The sequence below is a fragment of the Mustela putorius genome, unplaced genomic scaffold (assembly GCF_011764305.1).
Source record: "Mustela putorius furo isolate JIRA1106 unplaced genomic scaffold, ASM1176430v1.1 tig00003976_pilon_pilon_pilon, whole genome shotgun sequence".
NCBI classification, from domain to species: domain Eukaryota; kingdom Metazoa; phylum Chordata; class Mammalia; order Carnivora; family Mustelidae; genus Mustela; species Mustela putorius.
In genome coordinates, this window is record NW_025422118.1 from 4,692,271 (window position 1) to 4,699,071 (window position 6,801).

Consider the following 6,801-nt stretch of genomic DNA (forward strand, 5'->3'; position numbering starts at 1 on the left):
TTTTCTAAAGTTCCAGAGAAATGGAATGAAGCAGTATGTAGTCTTTTCTTTTGACGTCCTTCGCTTCCTGTCATGTTTCTGAGATTCCTCCATGTTGCATGGGTTCATGTTTCATCTTTCTTGGTGCTGAGTAGCACATAGGTACTCCACAATCTGCTTACCCACTCGCCAGTAGATGGACGTTGGATGTCTTCCCCAGTTTTTTTTTTTTTTTTTTAGTTTTTAAAGATTTTATTTATTTATTTGACAGAGATCACAAGTAGGCAGAGAGGCAGGCAGAAAGAGTGAGAGGGAAGCAGGCTCCCTGCAGAGCAGAGAGCCCAATGCGGGACTCAGTCCGAGGACCCTGAGATCATGACCCAAGCCGAAGGCAGTGGCTTAAACCACTGAGCCACCCAGGAACCCCAATGTCTTCCCCAGTTTTAATGATTTTTGCATAGAGCTTCTGTGAGCATTCAGGTACAAGTCTTTGTACTTATCTGGGAGTGTGATTGCCAGGTCATAGGGTGATTATTAATTAATTATCTATCTATCTATTTATTTATTCTCATTGCATTGCCACACTGTTTTCTGAAGTGGCTGTACAATTTTGCATTCTCTCTGACAATGTGAAAGAGTTCTAGTGGTTCCACACCCTCCCCAGCACTTGGTTTCATTGGTGTTTCTCACCTGACATATTTTAGTGGGCGTGCAGGAGTATCTCGCTGGGATTTACTATGAAGTTACGTCATAACTGGTGATGCATCTTTTTATATATTTGCTGGCCCTTCTTACATCTTCTTTTGAAAATGATGTATTCCAATTGCCCATGTTTTATGGGTTGCTTGTTTTCTTATTGAATTTTAAGAGTTCTATGTATATTCTGAGTACAAATGTATTCTGTATATTCTGAATATAAATCCTATTCATAAGGATGCTTTGCAAATATTTTTTCTCAGTGACCTGCTTTTTGTTTTCTTACTTGTGTCTTTTGAAAAGCAAAAGGTTTTAATTTCATTTTTTAAAAAGATTTTATTTTTAAATAATCTCTACACCCAATGTGGGGTTCAAATTCATGACCCTAAGATCAAGACACTCTACCAACTGAGCCAATCAAGTGCCCCAAAAGCTAATTTTATCAACTGATGTGTACTTTCTTGGATCTTTGTGAAATATTTACTTAACCTAATGCAACAAAGATTTTCTTTTATGTTTCCTTCTAGTTGTCACTTCACGTTTAGCTCTGTGATTCATTTTGAATCAATATTTCCACACGGCTTAAGGTAAGGAGCAAGGTTCAGTTTTTAAAATACAGATATTTGGTGGTCCCAGCACCATATGTTAAAAAGACTATTTTTTCCAAGTGCCTTGCCTTGCTACCTTTGTCAAAAATCAATTGAAGATCTTTAAGCTGTAGAACTATTCTTCATGATACTTAGCGTTGAGTACCACTTGTCAAAACCTACAGGATGTACAACACCAAGAGTGAAACCTAATGTAAACTATGGGCTTTGGGTGACAATGTTGAGATCAATGTAGGCTTATCGGTTATAACAAATGTACCTCTCCAGTATGGGATGTTGATAGTAGATTAGGCTGTGTATGTGTCAGAGTAGGACATGTATGGGGACGTTTTTTACTATCTAATCACTTTTCCTACAAACCTAAAACTGCTCTACAAAATAAAAGCTATTTGTTAAAAAGAAAAAAGGTACTCTTTTATTTTATTTAAGATTTATTTATTTATTAGAGAAAGAGAGAGAGCATGAGCGAGAGGGGCAAAGGGAGAGGGAGAGAGAATCCCAAGCAGAACCTGCTCTGAGCTAGGGAGTGCACCACGGGACTGGATCCCAAGATCATGACCTGAAACAAAACCAAGAGTTAGACACTTAACCAACCCAGGGCCACCCAGGCACACCTAGTCTACTTTTTATTTTTCTTTTTTAACAAATCAATTGACCATATATAAGTGTGGGTCTCTTTCTGTCTTTCTCGTCTGTTCCATTGATCTATATTTATTTCAATACCACACATCTTGATCACTGTAAGTTATGACAAGTTTAAAATCAGATAATGTAGGTCATCCAGCTTTGTCCCTTTTCAAAATTATTTTGGCTCTTCTATGCATTTTTTCTTTTTCATATAAATTTCAGCATCAGCATGTCAATTTCTTCAAAAATACCTTCTAGGGTTTTCATTAAGATTGCACTGACTCTATAGGTTAGTTTGGGGAGAATTGCCATCTGAATCATATCGAATATTCCAATGCTTTATCATGTAATCCATTAACATGGAATCTACTTAATTAAGTCTTCCTTTGTGATGTTTTCTAGTTTTCGGCATACAGATTTTACACATCTCTTATTAAATCTACTTCTAAGTATTTTTCATGCTATTGCAAATGGAGATTTTTAAAAAAGGATTTTCTAAATGTTCATTGCTAGCATATAAAAATAAGATTGGGGTGCCAGGGTGGCTCAATCAGTTAATCTTCTGACTCTTGATTTCAGCTCAGGTCTTGATCTCAGGATCGTGAATTTGGGCCGCTGTGTTGGGTTCCACGATGGGTGTGGAGCTTTCTTAAAAAAAAAAAAAAAGATTAATTTCTGTATACTAACCTTATATCCTAAGATACTGCTGTGTTTATTAATTCTAGCAGCTCTTTTGTAGAATCTTTGGGATTTTCCCCACGTGCAATTATGTTATCTGCAAATATAGACAGTTTTACTTCTTCCTGCCCAATATATATGCATTTATTTCTTTTCATTGTCTTTTTACATTGGCTACAAACCCCAGTACAATGCTGAATACGAGTGTTGAGAGAAAGTATCTTTGCCTTCTTCCTCATCTAAGGGAGAAATCACTGGACCTTTCGCCTAAGCATAAAATGTAAGTTTTAGAAGATCTTTTTAATTAGGTTGAGAAAGTTCCCTCCTATTCTGAATTTGCTGAGTGTTTTGTTGTTGTTTGTTTTTATGGAAGCATGTCTAATTTAACAAAAGCTTTTCTGCATCTACTGAAAGGATCATATGCTTTCCTCCTTTATTCTGTTAATTTGTTGAGTTATATTGATTGATTTTGAAATGTTAAGCCAGTCTTGCATTCCTTGAATAAATCCTACTTGGTCATGATCTATTACCTTTTTTATATGTCACTGGTTTCTATTTGCTAATATTTTATGAAGGATTGTTATGTCTCTACTCATGAGGGATATTGGCCTCTAGTTCTTTTTTGTAATGTCTTTATCTGGTTTTGGAATCAGGGTTATACCAGCCTCATAAAATAAGTTGGGAACGGTTCCCTTCTCCTCTATTTTCTTAAAGAATTTTTGTGAGCCTAGTACGATTTTTTTTCCCCTTAAATGTTTAATAGAATTCTCCAGTGAAGCCATCTGGACCTGAAGTTATCTTTGTGGATAAAGTTTTAACTATGAATTCAATTTCTGTATTTTATATATGTCTATTAAAGTTTTCTACTTCTTTCTAAATCACCCTTGTCAATTTTGGTCTTTCAAGGAATGTTTCCATTTCTTATAGGTAGTCATACCTATTGGCTCAAAGTTCTCTACAACATAACTTTATCATTCTTTTCATGACTCTAGGGTCTATAATAATGTTTTCTCTTTCATTTCTCAAATTATTAATTTGTGCCTTCTCCGTTTTTGTCTTAATCTATCTGATGAGAGCCCTACCAATTTTACTGATCATTTCAAACAACCAGGTTTTTATTTTTATTTTCTTCATTGTCTGTTCATTTTCTATTTCATTAAGTTCTGGTCTTTATTATTTCCTTCTTTTTATTTACATTGGATTTAATTTCTCATTTTCTAACATCTAAAGTGATAAACTTAGGTAATTGATTTTAGGGAACTTTTTTCCAATATAAGCATTAAACCTATGAATTTCCCTCTCTGCACTGCTCTAGGTCCATCCCATAATTTTTTAAACAAATTTTTAATTTTAGAATATTTTTAGATTTACAGAAAAGTTGTGAATATAGCACAGAGTTTCCATACACCCTTCACCCTGTTCCCCCTATTGCTGACACTTCACATTCTTATGGTACATGTCACAATTAAGGTATCAACATTAGTTTATTACTATAAACTCAATCAATACTTTTTTTGGATTTTGTAAGTTTTTCCTTAACATCCTTTTCATTTTCAGAATCCTATCCAGATGTTCCAATCTATTTAGTCATTGGTCTCTTTAGGGTCCTCTTGACTGTGACAGTTTCTCAGATTCTTTGTTGTTGGTGACCTTGGCTGTTTTGAGGAATCCTGGAGATTCCCAGTTTGTCTTTCTCTGGTTAGACTGGTATAATGGGTTTTGAGGAGAAAGACCATGAAGGTGACGTGCCATTCTCATCATATCATGTGAAGGGTATGTTTCAGCATGGCTTATCAATGACAATGTTAATCTTGATCAGTTTTTCCACTGTCAAGCTTTTCCACTGTCAAGTTATTTTCTCATCTTCCTCTCTGTTCCCCCTGCCCCGCCATCCCTTTCTATACTTTACAGCTCATACTCAAAGGGGTGGGCAGTAGCATTCACTTAATTTATCTGGAATTCTTCTCCCACATTTGTTTATTCAGTCATTGATTTATATCAATACAGATCCATGGATATTCGTTTTATATTTGGGGTTATAATCCAATATTGCATTATTGGTCTTGTAACTCAAACTGTCCCAACTTTGGTCATGGGAGCTTTTTTAGGCTGCTCCTGTATCTCTTCAATATGCCCCTATCCTCTTGATTTTCGAGCATTTCCTTAATCTCTGGCACAAGACATTCTAGGTTTATCTTGTATATTTCCTGTTGTGGTCCTACAATCAGCACTGCTTTAGCAACATCCCACAGATTTTGATGTGTGTATTTTCATTATCATTTAATTCAAAATATCTTCTAATTTCCACTGTGACTTCTTTAAATGATGGATTAATTAGAAGTGTGGTACACAATTTCCAAATATATGGAGTTTTCCTAATTATCTTATTGATTTCTAATTTAATTCCACCATAATCAGAGAACATATTCTCTATGATGTTGATCTTTTTTTGTTTGTTTTTTGTGTTTTGGTTGTTAAATGATCCTTTACTGAAAGATTTTCCTTTGTAGTTCTTAACTAGCTGGACATTCTACTGCACCACTATTGATGTCATCCATGATGTCATGAGGGTGGCAGCCATCAACATTGCGGCCCACAGACGGGGCAGTCCTCAGAATGTCTTTAATGGTTCCAGAGAGTTCTCTGGTAAAGATCAGTGCCATATCCATCAGACAATGTTGACAATCTCATCAAAAGTGACATTTCCACTGTGCTTAATATTTTTCTGCTTCCTTCTGTCTCTTTGTGGTTCCTTAAGGGCTTTGTTAATCAAGGTAGAGGCAGAAGGCACCACTTCAGCCTGGGCTTTCTGTTCTGAATGGTCAGTTTCATTGTAATCTAACCCATTCCAATGTCATCACCAAACTTTTTTGGAGATAGACCCAAGGGGCTGATGTTGGGGGCCAAGGTAGACGTGGCACTGACTTCCCCACGAGGGCACCTCAGGTATATTATTTCATCTGGCTGGAGTTCAACTTAGGTGGCATGGTGGAGGCAGCTGGTATTAGATGAACCCGGATTTGGGAGGACCAAAGACAGTTGCACCCTCACCTCCTCCCAGGCAAAATCCAAAAAGCCACAATGTCAGTCTTTAAATTTAAGACTTGCTTTATGGCCCAATTGTCCTGGTAAACACACCATGTGTCCTTGAAAAAAATATGTGTTTTTTTTTCATCATTCAGTGTAATATTCTATAAAAAACAACTCAACCAAAGTGATTGACACTGTTGTTCAAAATCACAGTTCTTTTTTCTCTTTTCTTTTGGGGGGGGTCTCATTTTATCAATTGCTGGGGAGAAATGATAAAATCACCAATGATTGTGGAATTGTCTATTTCTCCTTTCAACGTCATCAATTTTGTTTCATATATTTTGAAGCTTTGTTATTAAGCATATACATATTTACAAGTAAAGTCATTGTGAAATGACCCTTTTTATCATTGTGAAATGTTTCTCTCTGCCTCTAAAAATACTCTGTTTTGAATTCTCCTTTTTCTGATATTAATATAGCCACTTCAGCTCTCCTATACTTAGTGTTCACATTATGTTTTTTCACCCATTTACCTTCAACATATCTGTGTCTTTATATTAAGTGTGTCTCCACAAGAGACACACTTTTTTAACTTTTTAAGTATGTCTAACTTTAACTTTTTAAGACCACATATAGTTGGGTCTTGTTTTCTTCAGTATGACAATCTCTGCCTTTTAAATGGAGTATTTTAATTTGTTTACTTTCAACATATCTGTGTCTTTATATTAAGTGTGTCTCTTGTAGACAACATGTAGTTGGATCTTGTTTTCTTCAATAGGACAATCTCTACCTTTTAAATGGAGTATCTTAATCCATTAGTATTTAATGTAATTATCGGTATAGTTGGATTTGGAGCCACCATTTGATTTTTTATATTTTTCCTCTGGTTTTTGTTGTTTTCTTTTGTTCTACTGTTCCTCCATTCCTATCTTTTTTTATTGTTTCAATATTTTTTAAGATTTAAGTTTAATTATCCTGTTGGCTTTTTAGCTTTCCTTCTTTGCATTATTTTTAGTGGCTACCCTAGAAATTATAATATACATCCCTACTTTTTTACAAAATGCTTTAGTAAGCATGGTTGTATTTCACACAATTTACAAAAACCTTGCAAGGGGCACCTAGATAGCTTAGTCAGGTGACCAACTCATGGTTTCAGCTCAGGTCATGATCTTGGTGTCATAGG

At 35.4% G+C, this 6,801-nt stretch overlaps 1 pseudogene; it reads right to left on the reverse strand.

Annotated features, from left to right (window-relative positions):
- Positions 1-5,101: 5,101 nt before the first annotated feature.
- LOC101693769 lies at positions 5,102-5,626 on the reverse strand (annotated as a pseudogene).
- Positions 5,627-6,801: the final 1,175 nt, after the last annotated feature.